Source organism: Pristiophorus japonicus, chromosome 27 (genome assembly GCF_044704955.1).
Source record: "Pristiophorus japonicus isolate sPriJap1 chromosome 27, sPriJap1.hap1, whole genome shotgun sequence".
In the NCBI taxonomy this organism is placed as follows: domain Eukaryota; kingdom Metazoa; phylum Chordata; class Chondrichthyes; family Pristiophoridae; genus Pristiophorus; species Pristiophorus japonicus.
This window is the reverse complement of record NC_092003.1, coordinates 4,206,026-4,228,514: the sequence shown is the minus strand read 5'-3', so window position 1 is coordinate 4,228,514 and position 22,489 is coordinate 4,206,026. Positions and strand designations below refer to the sequence as shown.

The 22,489-nt window shown below is 44.8% G+C and overlaps 2 protein-coding genes across 2 annotated transcripts in view; one reads left to right on the top strand and one right to left on the bottom strand.

The window, feature by feature from the left end:
- Positions 1–22,489, bottom strand: part of LOC139239429 (ADP-ribose glycohydrolase MACROD1-like) — a 1,029,639-nt gene that overhangs the window by 938,980 nt on the left and 68,170 nt on the right. The window lies entirely within an intron of this gene.
- The window catches only part of LOC139239428 (leucine-rich repeat transmembrane protein FLRT1-like), a 37,144-nt gene that overhangs the window by 8,371 nt on the left and 6,284 nt on the right, over positions 1–22,489 (top strand). The window lies entirely within an intron of this gene.

Below are 22,489 nucleotides of genomic sequence, written 5' to 3'. Positions count from 1 at the left end.
AAAACCTGCTAGTTGTTTTACACTTAAATAAAAAAAGAAACTAAATAAAGATTACATCACTTGGTTTGTACTATTTCAGTTCTGATGAGGCGGGGGTGGGGGGAAAGGAAAGTTGTCTACATTATTCAACACCAGTCGCAGAACGTTATTTATGTGACGGAAAACGCACCATTAAACTGTAAAAGAAACCTCATTCACAGAGTGCCAGTGTGACTAAGTGAGAACATATGCACTTTTGTTTGACTAAGTTAGCAGGTAGCCAGCCTGGTGGTGCCTACCACAACAAAAACCTGATACCTTGAAACAACTGTAATAACAACTTGCAATGGCAGGGGTCCAGATCTTACGAGACTCAAATATTGCATATTACTCAGTTTTGCCGGGACTCGCTCCCCTTCTCCAACCCCCCCACCCCACAATCTCACTTTTACAACAGAAGCTACAAAGAAAAAGCAGTGACGCAGAGAACAGATAACTTGCACTGCTTCTTGCCTGTTCCCAAAGGCACGTTGGGAGATAAAAGCTGCAAATTATTCATCTGGATGCACACTTGTGAGTAAGGATTGAAGATCAGGAGTAGCATGTGATTTTTCTTTACAGTAGCACCATGTTGTTCAACATGTAAAAACGGGGAAAAAAATTTATCAAAAACACTTAGCAATGGAGTCGGGTGATTGAATCCTCAGTCTGAAGTGTGGAACACTCAGAATGACAAAAAGTGACAGCAGTGATTTAGGTCTCAATGAAATGTGTTTCTGGGAGATTCGTTTTTGTTTACTCATTCATATATATATTTTTTTAAAAGTCCCCAATACACTTGCGTTTCCTCAACGATCACCCTCCCCAGTTGAAATGAAGAAATCTTTAGTCAAGCCGGTGAATGATGGCTATCACAACGGTCTTACTGGAAGAAAATCAAGGTTGGTCACAGAAAGAACAAAAAGACTTGCATTTATATAGCACCTTTCATGACTTCCGGATGTCTCAAAGCGCTTTACAGCCAATGAAGTACTTTTTGGAGTGTAGTCACTTGTAATGTAGCCAATTTGAGCACACACCCACAAACAGCAATGTGACCAGATCATGTGTTATGTTGATTGAGGGATAAATATTGGCGAGGACACAGGAGATAGCTCGCCTGCTCTTCTTCGAAAAAGTGCCAACTGAACTTTTACGTCTACCCGAGAGAGCAGACGGGGCCTCAGTTTAACGTCTCATCCAAAAGATGGTACCTCCGAAGTGCAGCGCTCCCTCAGCATTGCACTGGGAGTGTCAGCCTGGATTTTTTTGTGCTCAAGTCCCTGGAGTGGGACTTGAACTCCCAACCTTCAGGCTCACAGAGGTGAAAGTGCTACTCATTAAGCCACAGCTGACAGAGGTTACAATGGAATATTCTCAGGACCCTCGGTTCATTGGAGCCATTCGGCCTCAGGGATGTGTATGCTGTACAACTACAACGGGAGTGGGTTTGAGATTTCTACACAAGATAAATTTACAAAAAGGACTCAATGAATCACAATTCACAGGTAGATACACGAAGAATTAAACTAATTTAAACAGAATTCTTTTCGTTATATCAGCTACCCACAGAAGTAACAACGTATTTATATCGAGCCTTTAACTTAAAACGTCACAAGGCGCTTCACAGGAGTGTTATACTGCAAGACAAAAAACTTGACACAGAGCCACACAGGAGAAATTAGGGTTGATGAGGGTCAATGAGGATTTTAAGGAGCGTCTTAAAGGAGGAGAGAGAGAGGTAGAGAGGCAGAGAAGTTTAGGGAGGGAAGAATTCCAGAGCTTGAGGCCTAGGCAACAGAAGACACAGCCACCAATGGTTGAGCGATTAATATCAGGGAAGTTCAAGAGGGCAGAATTAGAGGAGCGCAGACATCTCGGGGGGGGGGGGGTTGTGGGGCTGGAGGAGATTACAGAGATAGGGAGGGGGCGAGGCCATGGAGGGATTTGAAAACAAGGATGAGAATTTTGAAATCGAGGAGTTGCTTAACCGGGAGCCAATGTAGGTCAGCGAGCACAGGTGGGTGACCGGGACTTGGTGCGAGTTAGGACACGGGCAGCCGAGTTTTGGATGGCCTCAAGTTTACGTAGGTTACGCAAGTAAATAATTGGCTTGGCATAACCTTTTATGTTACTGGCAGGAACACTACCAGAAGTATTTTTAATAATGTGGCATGTCGGCATAAGGCAAAAACCATTAAAAAAAGAGACGCATGAAATGTAATATCATGACTCAAGCTCGTAATGGAGGCTGACACTCCAAAGTAGTACTGAGAGTGCGCTGCACAGTCAGAGGTATCATTCTTCAAGTAGGTCTTCAAACCGAGTCCCTGTCTGCCTCTTCTGGTGGATGTTAAACACCACATAACAATATTCAAAGAGGAGCAGGGAGTTCCCCCATTATCCTGGCCAATTCTTTTACCTCAGCCAACACTACCAAAAGCAGATGACCTGGACATTGCTGTCTGTGTGGGACCATGTGAGTAAAATGTTGCCAGATTCACCTACATAACAAAAGTGACTGCACTTCAAAGGAGCTCATTGCATGTGAAGTGCTTGGGATGTCTTCTGAAATTTGTGATAAAGCATTAGATAAATGCAAGTTATTATCTTACACTTTTTAATTTTGATGGATTGCCACTGGTGTTGCTCGCAGATCAAAATTAAATAAATAACTTAGCAAATGGAAAAAATGTGCAGCCCCTTACAAACCCCAGCTATAAATACATAAAAAATACTTCACTGTCTTGTACCTTAATACATCTCCCAAGCATTTCACAAATGAATTACCTTTTTAAATGTTTAACTGTCGTCATGAGACAGCAACAAAAAAAATAGGCTGATCCTTGTAAAATGACGTTATTGAGGTCAGGGCACAAAACAATTACTTGTTTCTCACTGTATGATGGGAGTATATTCATGTACCCCATATACAGTGTCAGCTGTCGTTCAGTAGGCAGAGCTCCCACCGCCAAGGAAGGTCATTGGTTCAAGTCTAGAGACTTGAGTGAGTAATCCAAGCTGACACTTCAGTGCAGTATTGAGGGAGCGCCGCACTGTCAGAGAGGCAGTACTGAGGGAGTGCCGCACTGTTGGAGGGGCAGTACTGAGGGAGTGCCGTATGCGCTGTCGGAGGGGCAATACTGAGGAATCGCGGCACTATCGGACGGGCGGTACTGAGGGAGCGCCGCACTGTCGGAGGGGCAGTACTGAGGGAGCCCGCACTATCGCAGGACAGCACTGAGGGAGCATTGCACTGTCGGAGGGGCGGTACTGAGGGAACGCCACACTGTTGGAGGTGCTATCTTTTGGATAAGAAGTTAAACCGAGGCCCCGTCTGCTCTCTTAGGTGGGTGTAAAATATCCTACGGCCACTACAAGAAGAGGAGCAGGGGAGTTCTCCCCAGTGGCCTGGGGCCAATATTTATCCCTCAAACCAACATCACTAAAACAGATGTGGTCATTTATTTTATTACTGTCTGTGGGATCTTGCTGTGTGGAAATTTGCTGCCGCGTTTCCTACATTACAACAGTGACTACACTTCGAAAAGTTCTTCATTGGTTGTAAAAGCGCTTTGAAAACATGAGGTAGTGAAAGATGCTATATAAATGTAAGTATTTCTTTTCTTTAAAAATATATATTAAACAGATTTGTTTAAAAGCACTCTTATTTATAAACAAACACACAGGAAGAAAGACAAATACTGATTTAGAAAAAACTTAAACCAAATAAAAATGAAATTGGGTGAAATTAGATCAAAACTGGTTGAGCCTCCTAAGATGGCTGCCACAAGAGTCAGGATTTGGCCACATGATAACAAATGATCGCAAATTATATCATGGAAAACCTAATTTAAAACAATTAGAAGGCTGGATGTACTTCAAAGATAGCACAATTGCTAAAATCAAGATTCGGGAAAAGGTTTTAATTGAAAAAGGTAGATAAAAATGAAACTGGAAATCATGATATCCTCCTAAAATAGCTGCAATATAAAATGTAATCCCACTATATAAATTGATTCTGAATAAAGGGCTTGATTTAAAACCCTTTAAGTAAAATTGAACTTGAGAGAAACCTGATTAAAACGAGTTATCCCTCCTAAAATGGCTGCAGTATAAAAAAAAATAAATGAACGCATCTGTTCAACACCACTCGGGAGCTCAAATTAAGTTAGAAAGAAAAATTAAGGGCAAGCAACTGGCGCTGAAAAGATAAATTCAAATGAGGTGAAGAGATGAAAAATCGAAATTGGTTGATGCTTGATACGAGCATACCCAGCGGCGCCCCTGGTCACGACACCTGGGAGCCCGCAGGGAAATGAAAGGTAAATCAATTAATTAAAATAAAATTTGAATAAGTTTAGTGCTTTTAGAAAAAGAAAATTGCTGTTTGCAACAAGATGCCCGCCAGAAATAGGTTGATAATTAGTATTTGGCTGCGGAGCTGCACGACTCAAACAACACTGCGAGCAAAACAATTAAAAAGGTGCTGGTCGCCTGATTCCCCACCAACCAAATAAAGTCACAGACCACTCAAAGACCACAGCACTTAATTACGAACAATGCATTGCGATCACCCACAAAAAACGGAGATGATGTTGAGGCTCGGTAGTGACATGTGATTTTGCAAGAGGAAGCTCTTTGTTTTTAATCAGAACAGAAGGAAAGAGGGAAGATTGAACAGAGATGCTGGGGGAGGGAGGCGGGGGGAAAAGAGTTTGATTTCAGCTTTGCTTATTTTGTGTTATTTCCCATTTTATTATACAACAACAACTTGTATTTATATAGTGCCTTTAACATAGTGAAACAGCCCAAGGCGCTTCACAGGGGTGTCATAAGACAAAACAAATAAATTTGACACTGAGCCACGTAATTTACAACAGATGACCAAAAGCTTGGTCAAAGAGGTAGGTTTTAAAGAGCGTCTTAAAAGAGAAAAGAGAGGTTGAGAGGGAGTTCCAGAGCCTAGAGCCCAGGCGACTGAAGGCACGACTACCAATAGTTGAGCAGTTATAATCAGGGATGCTCAAGAGGGCAGAATTTGAGGAGTGCAGACATCTCAGGGGAGGTTGTGGGGCTGGAGGAGATTACAGAGATAGGGAGGGGGCGAGGGGCTATGAAGGGATTTGTAAACAAGGATGAGAATTTTGAAAATCGAGGCGTTGCTTAACCGGGAGTCAATATAGGTCAGTGAGCACAGGGAGTGATGGGCGAGTGGGACTTGATGTGAGTTTGTGAGTTAGGACACGGGGCAGCCGAGGTTTGGATGACCTCAAGTTTACGTGGGGTAGAATGTGGGAGGCCAACCCAGCCCTGACGAGTTTATTACACAAAGAACCCTCCCCAGAGTAGTACTGGGCCCAAGAGTTGTGGAGCTAAACAGAAGTTTAAAAAAAAGAATCAGCTAACAAGTCTGCTTCGGATTGTCAGTTTAACTCTGCTAGAAACTAAATGCACGTGGTTTCCAGGTGATGTCCCTCACAGCCAAATAGTGATCTAGGTTCTTAAATGAAGAATGACACACAGGCAAAGTACTGAGTGGCTGCTGGCGCCTGAGAAGACATATCGCAGTGTGACTTAACGCTGTCTGGAGTGGAGGGGGGAAATATTTTGAGAGGAAAGAAATACAATACTTCCACAGGGACCGTTGACATAACTCGAACGCCAAAATCGGAAGCAAGTTACAGTCAACCGCACAAGTAAAAACTTTTCAAAAATGCTCATAATAATATAACTACTAAACCTAGTCGATTCATTTTTATTGTTTTTGTCCTTTTTTTAAAACTTTATGCCAGTAAAACTGGAAAAATAATCTGGTGATGTTGTCACTGGACTGTTGCAAAACAACAACTACGGGAAACATGGTAAACGGTGCCACAGTTGCCAGCTGATGCAAGGCTGTTAAAATAATTTTCAAAGTTAGTGCATTTGCCAATGCGTGCAAAAATAACTTCATAACGAGAACATCCGATAGGTTGTTGGTGGAGACCAATTATGTGCGTCTCAAGGCAGAAATTCCAAGACCAAGCGGTCTTTAAATTTATGGAGTCAAAAATTTAGAAACGTAGAAACATAGAAAATAGGTGCAGGTGTCGGCCATTCGGCCCTTCGAGCCTGCACCACCATTCAATATGATCCTGCAACTTCAGTATCCCACTCCTGCCTTCTCTCCATACCCCTTGATAGAAACATAGCAAATAGGTGCACGAGTAGGCCATTCGGCCCTTCGAGTATTTACTTAATGCAGTAGCCATCTACGACAGAAGAGATAATGAAGCTGGGTGTAATTTAGACTGTAAACATGATGAAATATGAAGCAAAAGCAAACTGCATCCACTTTGTAGAAAGGTACAGAAATATATCATTCAATTAAACTGGATAAAATGTATTCACTTAGTGAGCTGCATGGAGATGAAAGGGGCAGTAACGGGTCGGTAAGCACCTACTGCTTAGTCGGGGCGGAGGTGCTGACATTTGAAAAATTGCCTTCCTTTATTTTTGTGGGGGTGTTCCCACGCCGTCGGGCACGCGCCGACCCCTTACCGACCGGCGGCGACCCCCTTTCCGCCCCGTGTGGGAAACTGCCCCGCGGAATATTGCCCTACGATAACGGATCAGCCGCCGCTCGGTGCCAGCGACAGCTTTCCCCGGCGAGAAACTGCTAGTGGCTGGGAGGCGCATCCGCCCTTAAAGGGGAGGGCGCACTGCTGCAGCCGCCATTTTATTTTTAGACTCGGTCAACTCCGAAGCCGGCCCGACAATGGCGGCCACTGGTTCGGCCAGGCCGCCAACAGGCAGACTGGCAGGGACCCCCTCTTGGGTACCGGACCGCTGGCCCAGTCGAAGCAATCCCTGGTGGCCCAGTGGACCCAACTAAACTTTGTGCAGAGCTCACAGCGGCCCTCCCCTTTAACTGAAGGAGAGGGACATTGTGACGCGTCAGCGCAATGCGGCACGACCGCGTCGCGGTGACGGCCTGCCTTCCGCCCCGCTCCGCTCCCAAACGACTTCCACCCATCAGCCGCCCCAGAAAAAAACTTTTAAGATCTCAATTTTGCTTGACCAAATCATTTATATCAGTAGGTGCACCCGTTTTCGGTCTGGGGGGGCAATTACGGACTTATGATCTTGAATGCGGCTACTTTTTCCAACTCCTTTAGTGTTATGACTGAATTAAAGTGATTGATACATTTTACAGAAAGAAAAAACTTGCACAACACCTTTCACAGGCACAGCAGGCAAGATTCAAATTATGCCAAAATAAATGCATATTCCCCCACCCCCAACTGCAAATCCAGCATGCAAGATGTTCTTTCCCCGCCATGTTCAAGTCCTCCCAGTTCTGGCATCATCCCCAATCCAACAAGGAACCCCGTTATCAGCAATCTGATCATAGTGTTCTTGACCTCGCCAAGAGGAGGAACCCAGTAGTGGAGCAGAGTTGACTCGCTGTCCAATTTTCCTCCTGTCCTCTGGAACAATGCCTTGCCCTCCACACCCCCCTCTTCCTCAGCGCAGACAACCTGGCTAAGGCAGGAACCTATTGCCATGAGAAAATAATTGAGGGGGGTAAAAGCTCACAACTCTGCCACTCCACAGTACAACTTCAAAGCGCTGTGCCACTAAGCCATTTCTTTTGGGATAGTAACGGGGAGGGGAAATAATTACCTGAGGGAAGAGAGCGCGCTTTGGTACAGTCATGAGAAAACAGAAGGCAATATCTCTTCCTTGGATTAGCAAATTGTTACGTGATGACAGAGATTTAATGCATTTAGGATTTGTAGCATATATAATCCAGAACAGACCATATCATTTCAAGAGACGTAGGCAAGTGCTCGCAGACATAATATAGCCCCCATGTCACCTTCATCTCCTTAGAAAACCTGTTTATCATTAACTTCACCCATTTCTAATAGTGAACATATTGAGGTCTCATTATGCTCTTAAGACTCTTCACATTTATAACATTTTTTAATGTATTGCATCTCTATGTACACTTGCCTTTGGAAGGTAAGTATACGAATTAAACGTTTCCATCGTCAGTACCGTAGCAAGCTCTGAATAGCCCTTAAACCATGCAAGGACATGTTTAGAATTTTAGCAAAGAAAAAACTCTGCATTACTTGAGAAGATGAATTGAACACACACACAAGCCTGTCCTTGCTATCCCCAAGCATGGTTTCATTATCGATGATGTGGTCATTGCCTTCACCGACAGTCACCTGTTGCCATCCCTCAAGAGTGCTGGAATCTACACAAACCCAACTCACATAAGTATGATAAACAGCACAAAGAATGAGGACATTTATGTAATGCTCCGATTGCACTGCAATTTGGGGACTGGAACAGTTCCAAAACCCAGTCCCCAACGTGCAGTAAACCAAGAAGGTTCGGTCGTGATCTGGGCAAAGGCAGAACAAAGGAAACAACGCTGAGCATCTGTCTGTAGTGTAACTGCACGACAGTTTTGGCTCAAAACTGTGTGTCCTAGAAAGCATTGTACAATGAAGCATATAATTATACTGTTCTGGGATATATTTTGGAACCAAACACGCACAACAACATACTTAAAAGTTTTTTTTTGCAGAGCCAATATAACTGAAATGTTAGAGACAAAGGGAGAGGCAGAACATAATTTGTTGGGAGTAATCTACAAAGCTGTGATCAAATGGAGGTTTCCAATGCCATAATAAAGAGTACAAGTGAAGATTAAGCAATTCCGAATGCCATCTAAATCCCCAGATAAAGTAAGGAATAATCTTTTGGATCCATGTTCAATTAAATCTTCCGCGTGAAAGTGCAGCATGATTTGTTTGTATGTTAAGCCCATAAGAACTGTAACTGGAAAGGATTACTAAATCACAGCAATTCAAAACACAGCCAAATGTGATACATACGAGAAACAGAAAAATAACACAATGATTTTTGTTTCAAATCACCCATCAGGTCATTTTTTTTCTACATTCCCTGTGCCATGCAGTATCATTTCTCAACCAAGAAAGAATGGAAAGCCACTATTCTTGGGACTCTCTCAGTATGTCCTCGGTAACATTGGGCTCAAGTTTTGGACCGTCGCTAGAAGGGCGCACATCAGAGGCCCGCCTAATTTGTAGAACAGAAATTGCGCCGAATACTTACCTCGCGATTCTCCGATATCTGTAGGCCCGTTTCCAGCTCGGTGCGGCGCAGCAGGAGCTTCTGGGGGCGGAGCTACAGCCCTGCACCAAAAACAGTGCCGGCAGCTGCGCGCGTGCGCAGTAGCTCCTGGCCCTCCCAGCGCGTCCCGTCTCCGAGCGACGATCCTATCTCTGGCCGAAGGGACGTCGCCCCTATCCCGGGCCAAGTGGCCTGACACCTCTTACCTCGTCGGCGGCGGAGCCCGGCATCTCGCTGGGGGTGGGCTCTGCCCGAAGTCCTCCGCGCCGGCGATCATCTGCTGGGTGCAGGCCCCGCCCGAAGTGGCGTCGGCGGCGGTGGGGCCCGCCTGACCGGCATTTCCTGCACGCTGTTGGAGGGCTCCCGGTGCTGCAGTAGATGATTAGAAACCTGATTTTTTATTTATTGATTGATTTTTTATTGTTTTTTTTTTGATTGATTTATTGGTTGATTTATTTATCATTTATTATTGATGATGGCTCTTTATTTATAAAAGTGAAGTGTTTAATGTTGTAAACCTCCCCCCGCCGCCATCTCTCGTTCCCTACGCCTAATTTCTAAAGTGTAGGCAAGGTTTTTCTGAGCGTACAAAAATCTACACTTACTCCATTCTAAGTTAGTTTGGAGTAAGTTTTCGCTGCCTAAACTTGCAAAACAGGCGTAAGTGGCTGGACACGGTCCCTTTTGAAAAACAAAATCTGTTCTAAAACGAAACTATTCTAACTCACTCGAACTGGAGCAAACTAAATGCCGAGAATTGCAATTTCTAAGATGCTCCATTCTAAACTAGATGCTCCATTCTAAACTAGTTGCTCCAAAAAAATAGGAGCATTTCAGGCCGAAACTTGAGCCCAACATTAAGGGGCGGATGAGCAGGTCCAGTGTGACACGTCTTCAGAAAGTAGGAAAATGGATGCCTTATCTACTTGTAAGTTCTCAATTGTAAAGATGTCTTCTACCACGAAGGGACATAGGATATTGGATCAAGAAGATGCATTATGAACACACAGTTCTTTTGCACTCCAAGTGCTCACTGATAGAAACACTGACGAGTGAGTCTTGCAGATACTGTAGTGGTGGAAGTTTAATTTTAATCTTATAAAGCAATACTGCACCAGATGATAAGTTTCCTATCAGTTTCCCAATTCCAAAGTGAAGCATTAACATTGCGTTTTAATCTTGCCTTACTTTTTTCCCCGTTTCCTTAAATCTAAAAAACAACAAAAGCACTGCCAAGAAACTTTTTAATCTTTTCCAAACAGATGTTGTGGCACTTTCATATTTTTTCCCATTCAACAGCATGTAATACTGCTCATAAAAATATTTACTACAGCTCTGAGCATGGACTGTCAGTTCGATAATCTGTAGTCTTGCTTTGATTTTTACCGGAGCGTGTTATTGTGGCTCTTAACCAAGTGAGCAAAAGAGAGTGATGAAAACATAATCTATCCTTACTCTGATTACACAGAATCACTCCCATTTTCCTGTGCAGAATAGGTCAATCTTGCAACAAGTGGCCAGCTGCTTGTTAAACAATGCTTGCTAAATTCAACAATAATTCTGTCGATTAAGCCTGTGAGTGGAAATGGCTAATCTGAATAGCTTGCTTCTGAGACCTATGTTGGTATTTAATCCTTTTTCAGCTATCAACATTCTTGGTCTCGCCATTCGATCTCGTGATAATCTCGCAATTCCTTCATTACTAAAGCTGCCTCCAAGACGTCGGCTTGCCTCTCTCCTGACAAACACCAGCTTTCCTCTCAACAACCTTAATTCCAAATAAAATCCCAAGACCCAAAAACAGTATCTGGGAGGCTCTTCCAGCACTTCTCTTACACTCCCGCTCAGGATACAAGAACAAAACTTATTACACAATGGGCAATCCTGCCCTCACTTTTAGGCTTCAACCTCTTTCACAGTTACCATCTTTCTCTAATTTATCAATATCAAGCTCACGTGCCTGTTATTTTCCCCCTTGTTCCTCGCAAGTTCCAAATCTGCCATGTATTTTCTTGTAACAATATTCCAATGTGTAACATCACCATTTGATCAATCATTGCATTCAGTTCATTAACCAAGTGAAAATGTTAACACACATCATCATCATCATAGGCAGTCCCTCGAAACGAGGATGACTTGCTTCCACGCCAAAAAGGGATGAACTCACAGGTGTTTCAATGAAGGACCTAATATTCCAGGTCCTGAACGACATCCTGAAGGGTGGAAGATGCCTGTGCGTGGATTTTTTTAACGTGTGGTGGCTGGTGCCACCACATGGGCTTCACAGAGGCTAGGTCTTGGTCCAGTGGCAAGGGTTAACCAAGACAACTGGAGACCTGCTGTGTTATACACAAGTGCTGGTATAGCAACATCACTTAAGTGTGTATTGGTTTACCTATGCTGAGCTGGATAAAAATTCAGTATGCAATTTGGGAGTTCTGTAACACTATCGTCGGGGACTCAAGTAATGCTAGTTCTTCTTGATGATTAAGTTCTGGAACTGAATTTCAGCAAGATTATAGGACAGGGTGAAACAACTCCATCCCAGTGACCTCAATCTTGAGATGCAAGCACATAATGTTACTATGTCCTGCTGGTATGTTATTACAATGGCATTGCTAAATTATATACCGTACCATTTTGGCTGGCCAACCACATTCTACCCAACATAAACTAGAGGTGATCCAAAACTCGGCTGCCCCGTGTCCTAACTCGCACTAAGTCCTGCTCACCTATCACCCCCTGTGCTTGCTGACCTACATTGGCTTCCGGTTAAGCATTGCCTCGATTTCAAAATTCACATCCTTACTTTCAAATCCCTCCATGGCTTCTCCCCTCCCCCGCTTTCTCTGTAACCTCCGCCAGCAAACACCCCCACCCCCCACCTGCCAGAGATGTCTGCGCTCCTCTAATTCTGCCCTCTTGAGCATCCCTGATTATAATCGCTCAACCAACGGTGGCCGTACCTTCTGCTGCCTGGGCCCTGAGCTCTGGAACTCCCTGCCTGAACCTCTCTGCCTCTCTACCCTCCCTCAGGACGCTCCTTAAAACCTACCTCTTTGACCAAGCTTTTGGTCACCTGCACTAATTTCTCCTTATGCGACTCGGTGTCAAATTTTTTTATCAGAATACTCATGTGAAGCGCCTTGGGACGTTTCACTATATTAAAGGTGCTATATAAATACAAGTTGTTGTTTTTATTAAAATTAATACTTAGAAACTACAAAGTTACAACACAAGATTATATTTCCAAGTGAGGCTGAGAAAACCCACAAACCTTGACTCACCAGAAAAATTATGTAAAAATCTGTGAAACATGCTTAAAAATGGTTCTGTTCTGAAGTCTGCGGCTTACACTCAGTTTATTAAAAACAAATTAGCCAGTATGTAGTGATTTATTGGTGCTTAACAAGTCATGTTTTTTTAAAAATCTGGTGTGTGGGAACGAAGATGCCCAACAGCTGTAAGGCCACAGAGCTCAAAATAAGTCTTGACCTTGTCAGACGCTTTTAAGATCGGGAGGGAGGATCACAGTAAAATGCTACATAACTTAACCTGCTGTAAGGGCCATGTTGGGTTTAAAATCTAGTCATAAAAATGCATTGGTTACACTCCTTTTTAGATGATAATGCTCGCGAAATATACACTCCTCCAAGGAACCATCCTTTGAGTCTCGAAATATGCCTGGAACAGATATTCCTCCTCAAGGGAATCATTTAGAATAACAGCAGATCCTGACTTCACAGGATCGCCTTAAAAATCACTGCTTTATACAAAAAGTGCTGGAATTACATAAGAAATAGGAGCAGGAGTAGGCCATTCAGCCCTCGAGCCTGCTCCGCCATTCAATAAGATCGTGGCTGATCTGATCTTGGCCTCAGCTCCACTTCCCCGCCCGCTCCCCATGACCCTTGACTCACTTATCGTCCAAAAATCTGTCTATCTCCACCTTAAATATATTCAATGATCCAGCCTCCACAGCTCTCTGGGGCAGCGAATTCCACAGATTCACGACCCTCAGAGAAGAAATTCCTCCTCGTCACCATTTTAAATGGGCGGCCCCTTATTCTGAAACTATACCCACTGGTTCTGGATTCCCCCAACGAGGGGAAACATCAGCAGCTCAGTCTGGATCCGAAAGGGAAAGTCAGGTACATGTTTTGGAAGGCAGCTTTATCAGTAAATGCAGTTCTCTGAACCTGGCTTTACGCCCAGAGTTTGGCATTTTTTCAGATTCCAGAGACTGGGATGTCCAAGAGCAGTGCCAGCCTGCCTCAATGCACAGCCAGCAAGGTACACTCCAGGGCTGTGCAAATCCTCATGGTATTTTAAATCAAGTCTGGAAATATATTTGAAAGGCAGGTGTTTGATGCTTCACAAGTAAAAAATTGCAATCAAATTCCAGATCTCCCAAGGATTCCACAACACAATTATGAGTAAAACATCTGTGAAGAAGAAAGGTGTAAAGGAAAAGGAGATCTGACTAAATGTAGTAATGGACTTTCCTCCCACTATCACTAGTCTCAGATTTGTGCACAGCCCTATAATGGATGCAAGTGAAATAAAGCCTTGTGATTCTATGTGCACTTTTGTGCAGGTTCTATTTACATCAAAAGGTGAGCCCTAAACTCTCATCACAAAGAGAGTTGGGGTTGATGTCACAGCAACAACTTGCATTTATATAGCGCCGTTAACGTAATTAAACATCCCAAGGCTCTGCACAGGAGTGTTATGAGATAAAAAATTTGACACTGAGCCGCACAAGTAGAAATGAGCTTGGTCACAAGGGAAGAGCAAGCTTTGCTTTTGCCTGTAGCAGCATAGCATTTTGAGAATTAAATTACATGGATGATTTTCCTTTATGCAAACATTGTTCATAAGAACATAAGAATTAGGAGCAGGAGATGGCCATTCGGCCCCTTCAAGCCTGCTCTGCCATTCAATAAGATCATGGCTGATCTTCTACCTCAACTCCACTTTCCCTTGATTCCCTTAGTACCCTTAATATTCAAAAATCTATCGATCTCTGTCTTGAATATACTCAAAGACTGAGCCTCCACAGCCCTCTGGGATAGAGAATTCCAAAGATTCACCACCCTCTGAGTGAAGAAATTCCTCCTCATCTCAGTCCTAAATGGCCGACCCCTTATCCTGAGACTGTGACCCTTGGTTCTAAACTCCCCAGATAGAACATAAGAACATAAGAATTAGGAACAGGAGTAGGCCATCTAGCCCCCCGAGCCTGCTCCGCCATTCAATAAGATCATGGCTGATCTGGTCGTGGACTCAGCTCCACCTACCCGCACTCTCCCCGTAACCCTCAACTCCCTTATTGGTCAAAAATCTATCTATCTTTGACTTGAAATCATTCAATGAACTAGCCTCAACTGCTTCCTTGGGCAGAGAATTCCACAGATTCACAACCCTCTGGGAGAAGAAATTCTTTTTCAACTCGGTTTTAAATTGGCTCCTCCGTATTTTGAGGCTGTGCCCCCTAGTTCTAGTCTCCCCTACCAATGGAAACAACCTCTCTGCCACTATCTTGTCTATCCCTTTCATGATTTTAAATGTTTCTATAAGATCACCCCTCATCCTTCTGAACTCCAAGGAGTAAAGACCCAGTCTACTCAATCTATCATCATAAAGTAACCCCCTCATTTCTGGAATCAGCCTAGTGAATCGTCTCTGTACCCCTTCCAAAGCTAGTATATCCTTCCTTAAGTAAGGTGACCAAAACGGCACGCAGTACTCCAGGTGCGGCCCTACCAATACCCTATACAGTCGCAGCAAGACCTCCCTGCTTTTGTACTCCATCCCTCTCGCAATGAAGGCCAACATTCCATTTGCCTTCCTGATTACCTGCTGCAACTGCAAACTAACCTTTTGGGATTCATGCACAAGGACCCCCAGGTCCCTCTGCACCCCAGCATGTTGTAATTTCTCCCCATTCAAATAATATTCCCTTTTACTGTTTTTTTTCCCCAAGGTGGATGACCTCACACTTTCCGACATTGTATTCCATCTGCCAAACCTTAGCCCATTCGCTTAACCTATCCAAATCTCCTTGCAGCCTCTCTGAGTCCTCTATACAACCCGCTTTCCCACTAATCTTAGTGTCATCTGCAAATTTTGTTGCACTACACTCTGTCCCCTCTTCTAGGTCATCTATGTATATTGTAAACAGTTGTGGTCCCAGCACTGATCCCTGTGGCACACCACTAACCACTGATTTCCAAACGGAAAAGAACCCATTTATCCCGACTCTCTGCTTTCTATTCGCCAGCCAATTCTCTATCCATGCTAATACATTTCCTCTGACTCCGCGTACCTTTATCTTCTGCAGTAACCTTTTGTGTGGCACCTTATCGAATGCCTTTTGGAAATCTAAATACACCACATCCATCGGTACACCTCTATCCACCATGCTCGTTATATCCTCAAAGAATTCCAGTAAGTTAGTTCAACATGATTTCCCTTTCATGAATCCATGCTGCGTCTGCTTGATTGCACTAATCCTATCTAGATGTCCCGCTATTTCTTCCTTAATGATAGTTTCAAGCATTTTCCCCACTACAGATGTTAAACTAACCGGGGGAAACATCCTCCCTGCATCTACCCTGTCAAGCCCTGTAAGAATGTTGTATGTTTCAATGAGATCACCTCACATTCTTCTAAACTCGAGTGAATATAAGCCCAGTCTACTCAATCTCTCCTCATAGGTCAATCCCCCCATCTCAAGAATCAGTCTGGCGAACCTTCATTGTACTCCCTCGATGGCAAATATATCGGTAAGGAGACCAAAAATGTAGACACCAAGGCGTGGTCTCACCAGGGTCCTATCGGATGCACCATTGGAGCAAGCCAGGGAGCAGAAGGAGCAGTGTGGGGGCCTGGCCCAGCAGGCTGAGCAGCCCCCGGCCTGCGAGCACTATCGGAGCAGGCCGGGGAGCAGAAGAAGCAGCGTGGCGGCTTACCACTCCAGGGAGCAGCACGTGCTGGAGCAGGGGAGCAACGGCAGTGAAGAGAGACTTCACCAAGATCCAGGTCAGTGATTGGAGCGTGGGCAGGTACAGCAAGAGCGGCGAGGTCAGGGCCTCGGAGCGGCGAGAGATTGTACAGGGACGTGATCGGAGCCCAGGAGAGGTGTGAGTTTGAGGCCCAGGAGAGGTGCAAGTTCGAGGCCCAGGAGAGGCGAGGGCCCAGGGGCAACACGGGCCAGCCCACACTGCAATATGTGTGCGTTAGGTCCGTGCAGCAGAGCTGGTCTCCAGTCGTCTTGGTTAATCCTTGGCACTGGACCAAGACCTAGCTCTGTCAAGCCCGTGTGGTGGCTGGTGTGCAACGGCCACCACACGTTAAAAAAAACACACACACAGGCATCTTCCACCCTTCAAGATTTAGATTAGGACCTGGAATTTTATGCATTGAAACACCTGTGAACCTTTTGACATGGAAGCAAGTCATCCTCGATTAGAGGGACTTCCTATAATGATGATGATGATATAAATGCAGTAAGACATCTTTACTCAATCCTCTTGTAATAAATAATGAACGGCAGCAATTGTCAGCTATTCCATAGAGGAATGGAAGCTGGACAAGAATGCGGCCCATGCAGTAGGTATTACGTAGTAGGAACAGCACTCGCAGAACAAATTACCCTAAGGATGAATCATAACGGAAGCATGTAACCTGGGTATGACATGCTGAGACCTGCTCCCTCACTGTGTAATTCCTTATACCAGTGGAATGTTGCATGGTATCACAGCACCATGGTCCAAGAGAAAGGGGAATAAATTAACAATTTCCAAAAGAAAGAGGTCATAAAATTCCAATTCGCAACATCCTGCTGAATTTATGCGTGTTAATTAAAACAAAGGACAAAATGGAACTATGCAAGCATGAATTCTGATATAGGGTACTTAGATATTTTGTACACACTAACATTTCACTAATTTCCCAAGAAGCAAGTTACCAACCTGTAACTGAATCACAAGATTCTGATGACATTTTATAAAGCACTCTTCCGTTGATCATCCCTCTATACTCACACATACATTTAAGGCAGCTGAAATTATAACGCTCCTCCCCACCCCATAATACTTGACAGAAACAGGTGTTGTGTGTAATTTATCCCACTCATGACCTCAACCATGAAAATCGATCCGGTTTGATTCCATGCACAGGCAGCTTTGAATTAGTGTCAAAACTTGCACATGAAACTATAGAAACAGCTTAATATATCTGGTCATTCAACTATATTGCATAATAGCAGGGGGTCTGTGGTGGATCCGTTGGTCAGGATCACGGCTTGCATGTCGTCGTGGAGCAGGCGGAGGATGGTGCCAAACTTTTGGGGGCAGCCGAAACGGAGGAGGACACTCATAGTCCCTCATGGTTGACTGTGTCAAAGGCCTTTGCGAGATCAAAGAAGTCCATGTTCAAGGGTTGGTGCTGTTCCCTGCATTTCTCTTGTAGTTGTCACGCGGTGAAGATCATGTCCACTGTACCCATTAGTGGACGGAATCCGCGTTGTGACTCTGGGACTCCGGACCAACGGATCCACTACAGACCCAATCCACGTCCGGAGCGGGGTCAAGCTGCGTAATTGTGCCAACGCTCTTCTCGATCTTCCTCGCTACAATGCTCCATCTCACTCTCAACAAGCTCCCCGCTGGAGTGGAACTAAACTATAGAACCAATGGGAACCTGTTCAACCATCGTCGCCTCCAGGCTAGATCCAGGGTTGTCTCATCCTCTGTCATCGAACTACAGTATGCGGACGACGCTTGCGTCTGCGAACTCCAAACCATCAACACCACCTTCACCGAGGTGTACGAAAGCATGGACCTTACACTAAACATCCGTAAGACAAAGGTCCTCCACCAACCTGACCCCGCCTCACAGCACTGCAGCCCCCCACCCCCCCACGTCATCAAAATCCATCAGCCTTGAACAACGTGCACCATTTTCCATAACTTGGGAGCCAACTATCAGCAAGGGCAGACATCGACGAGGTCCATCACCGCCTCCAGTGTGCCAGCACATAATTCGGTCGAGTGTGTTTGAAGACCAGGACCTCAAATCTGGCACCAAGCTTATGGTCTACAGTAGTGATACCTGCCCTCCTGTATGGCTCAGAGACATGGACCATTTACAGTAGACATCTCAAAGCGCTGGAGAAGTACCACTAGCACTGCCTCCGCAAGATCCTGCAAATCCACCGGGAGGATAGACGCACCAACGTCAGTGTTGTCGCTCAGGCCAACATTCCCATCATCGAAGCATTGACCACACTCGACTAGCTCCATTGGGCGGGCCACATCGTCCACATGCCCGACACAAGACTCCCAAAACAAGCGCTCTACTCGAAACACCTACACGGCAAGCGAACCCCAGGTGGGCAGAGGAAACATTTCAAGGACATCCTCAAAGCCTCCCTGATAAATTGCAACATCCCCACCGGCATCTGGGAATCCCCGGCCCAAGACTACCCTAAGTGGAGGAAGAGCATCCGAGAAGGCACTGAGCACCTCGAGTCTCGTTGCCGAGAGCATGCAGAAACCAAACGCAGACAGCGGAAGAAGCATGCGGAAAACCAGACTACCCACCCACCCTTCCCTTCAACCACTGTCAGTCCCACCTGTGACAGAAACTGTAAATCCCATAGTCTGATAGTCTGCATCCCAGAGTACTTAAGGAAGTGGCCCTAGAAATAGTGGATGCATTGGTGATCATTTTCCAACTCCAGAGTCTATTGACTCTGGATCAGTTCCTATGGACTGGAGGGTAGCTAATGTAACACCACTTTTTAAAAAGGGAGGGAGAGAGAAAGCGGGTAATTATAGACCAGTTAGCCTGACATCAGTGGTGGGGAAAATGTTGGAATCAATTATTAAGGATGAAATAGCAGCGCATCTGGAAAGCAGTGACATGATCGGTCCAAGTCAGCATGGATTTATGAAAGGGAAATCTTGCTTGGCAAATCTTCTGGAATTTTTTGAGGATGTAACTGGTGGAATGGACAAGGGAGAACCAGTGGATGTGGTGCATTTGGACTTTCAAACGGCTTTTGACAAGGTCCCACACAAGAGATTGGTGTGCAAAATCAAAACACGTGGTATTGGGTGTAATATACTGACGTGGATAGAGAACTGGTTGGCAGGCAGGAAGCAGAGAGTCAGGATAAATGGGTCCTTTTCAGAATGGCAGACAGTGACTAGTAGAGTGCCGCAGGGTTCAGTGCTGGGACCCCAGCTCTTTACAATATACATTAATGATATAGATGAAGGAATTGAGTGTAATATCTCCAAGTTTGCAGATGACACTAAACTCTAGGTGGCAGTGTGAGCTGTGAGGAGGACGCCAAGAGGCTGCAGGGTGACTTGGACAGGTTAGGTGAGTGGGCAAATGCATGGCAGATGCAGTATAATGTGGCTGAATGTGAGGTTATCCACTTTGGGGGCAAAAACACGAAGGCAGAATATTATCTGAATGGCGGCAGATTTGGAAAAGGGGAGGTGCAATGAGACCTGGGTGTCATGGTTCATCAATCATTGAAAGTTAGCATGCAGGTACAGCAGGCGGTAAAGGCGGCAAATGGTATGTTGGCCTTCATAGCTATGGGATTTGAGTATAGGAGCAGGGAGGTCTTACTGCAGTTGTACAGGGCCTTGGTGAGGCCTCACCTGGAATATTGTGTTCAGTTTTGGTCTACTAATCTGAGGAAGGACATTCTTGCTATTGAGAGAATGCAGCGAAGGTTTACCAGACTGATTCCCGGGATGGCTGGACTGACATATGAGGAGAGACTGGATCAACTGGGCCTTTATTCACTGGAGTTTAGAAGGATGAGAGGGGATCTCATAGAAACATAAAAGATTCTGACGGGACTGGACAAGTTAGATGCGGGAAGAATGTTCCCGTTGTTGGGGAAGTCCAGAACCAGGGGACACAGTCTTAGGATAAAGGGTAGGCCATTTAGGACTGAGATGAGGAGAAACTTCCTCACTCAGAGAGTTGTTAACCTGTGGAATTCCCTGCCGCAGAGAGTTAATTGGATATATTCAAGAGGGAGTTAGATATGGCCCTTACGGCTAGGGGGATCAAGGGATATGGAGAGAAAGCAGGAAAGGGGTACTGAGGGAACGATCAGCCATGATCTTATTGAATGGCAGTGCAGGCTCGAAGGGACGAATGGCCTACTCCTGCACCTATTTTCTATGTTTCCATGTTTCTATGGACTGTACAGTCACCTGGAAACTCACTTTTAGAGTGGAAGCAAGTCTTCCTCGATTTCGAGGGATTGCCTATGATGATGATGATGATAATAGCAGGACTTAATTTTTTAACAATTTTGGTAGGAATAAATTTTATCTAACACTGCTTCCTGTTCAGTAATCAAAAGGTCAAATTTGGATGAGCTTATATCTGCACTCATCAAAGTGCAGACTGTGAACTCAACATTCAAATAGGATAAAGGAGCTCCCTGTTAATTTTCCTCTGAAAGAGTTTTTTTGTTTGACTGCAGAGTGGTCTCAGTGTAAATATGGGAATAGGAAAGTTAGTCCTTGACCTGTGCAAATTATGTCTGAGCAAAGATTGACAGGCTACTGCAGTAACACAAGGACATCGTATTGCCATCCAGCATATCGGCCCATTACCCTGAACTTTCCCAGGCCGCTTTGTTTTTTGTTGAAGTTGTCCTATTTCCCATGCCGTGAACGCAACAGAAAAATGTAGCTCCAAATACTTAAAATAAGGCTAAGGGGAAACATCAAACAACAGCAAAGCATAGAATATCCGACAATAAAAACAAATTGTGGCAGCACCATCACCACAAGGTCTGCAGAAGTTCAGGAAGGTGGTTCAGGACAACTAGGGATGGGCAATAAATGCAGCCCTGCCACCAACACCCAAACCCCATGAACAAATTTTAAAAATGCTTAAGTGGCCTGTAGATTGCAACTGGTCCCATTAATTACTGAATATATGTCAATGACCAAATATGTTTAATACTCTCTGTGCCCGTGTACTTCTGGCTTAGGTTTTATAAAACCTGTGTTCATCACTGGCGGCCGTTCCTTCAGCTGCCTGGACCCCAAGCTCTGAAATTCCCTCCCTAAACCTCGACGTCTCTCTCTCTCTTTCTCTCCTCCTTTAAGACGCTCCTTAAAACCAACTTCTTTGACCAAGATTTTGGTCGCCTGTCCCAACATCTCATGTGACTTGGTGTCAAATTTTGTTTGATAACGCTCCTGTGAAGTGTCTTAGGACGATTTGCTACACTAAAGACGCTGTATAAATGCAAGTGGTTATATTTTTAGATTGTGGACAAGTAATCTTTGTCAGTCACCGTGCTGATGACCAGCGGTCCCTCCTCGCACAACTTTGAGCCCTGCTTGCTTGTCATCATGACTGGGCTGTCGTACATGTTGCCAGAATACATAAGTGAATTTTAAAGATGCGAATAAAGGCCCCAAGTTTCCACATGATTTGCTCCTGATTTTTAGGAGCAACTGGTGTAGAACCGAGTATCTTAGAAATCGGAATTCTCGTCATTTAGTTTGCTCCAGTTCTAGTCAGTTAGAACAGTTTCACTTTGGAACAGAATTTTTTTTTCAAAAGGGGGCGTGTCCGGCCACATACGCCCGATTTCAAAGTTTCGTGAGTGAAAACTTACTCCAAACTAACTTAGAATGGAGTAAGTGAAGATTTTTGTACGCTCGAAAAAACCTTGTCTACACTTTAGAAAATCAGGCATAGGTTACAAATCAGGCGTAGGGAATGGTAGCGGGGGGGATGTTTAAAGGGAAGTTTACAAACATTAAACACTTCAGTTTTACAAATAAAGAGCCATCATCAATAATGAATGATAAATACATCAATAAATCAACCAATAAATCAATCAAAAAAACTTAATAAGAAATAATTTTTTTTTTAAATCAATAAAGAAAACATTTTCTACTTACCGACTGCAGCACCGGGAGCCCTCCAACAGCGTGCTGGGATGCCCCCCCTCAGTGTGTTTCTGTCAGTGTCTCTATCTCTCTGTCTGTCTGTGTGCCTCTCATTCTCTGTCTGTCAGTGTCTGTGTTTCTGACAGCGAGGGGAGGGGGAGGAGGGGGGGTAGAGGGAGAGAGGGGGGGAGCAGAGGGAGGGAAGGGGGAGGGATGGGGGAGAAGGGGGAGGGATGGGGAGAAGGGGGAGGGATGGGGAGAAGGGGAGGGATGGGGGAGAAGGGGGAGGGATGGGGAGAAGGGGGAGGGATGGGGAGAAGGGGGAGGGATGGGGAGAAGGGGGAGGGATGGGGAGAAGG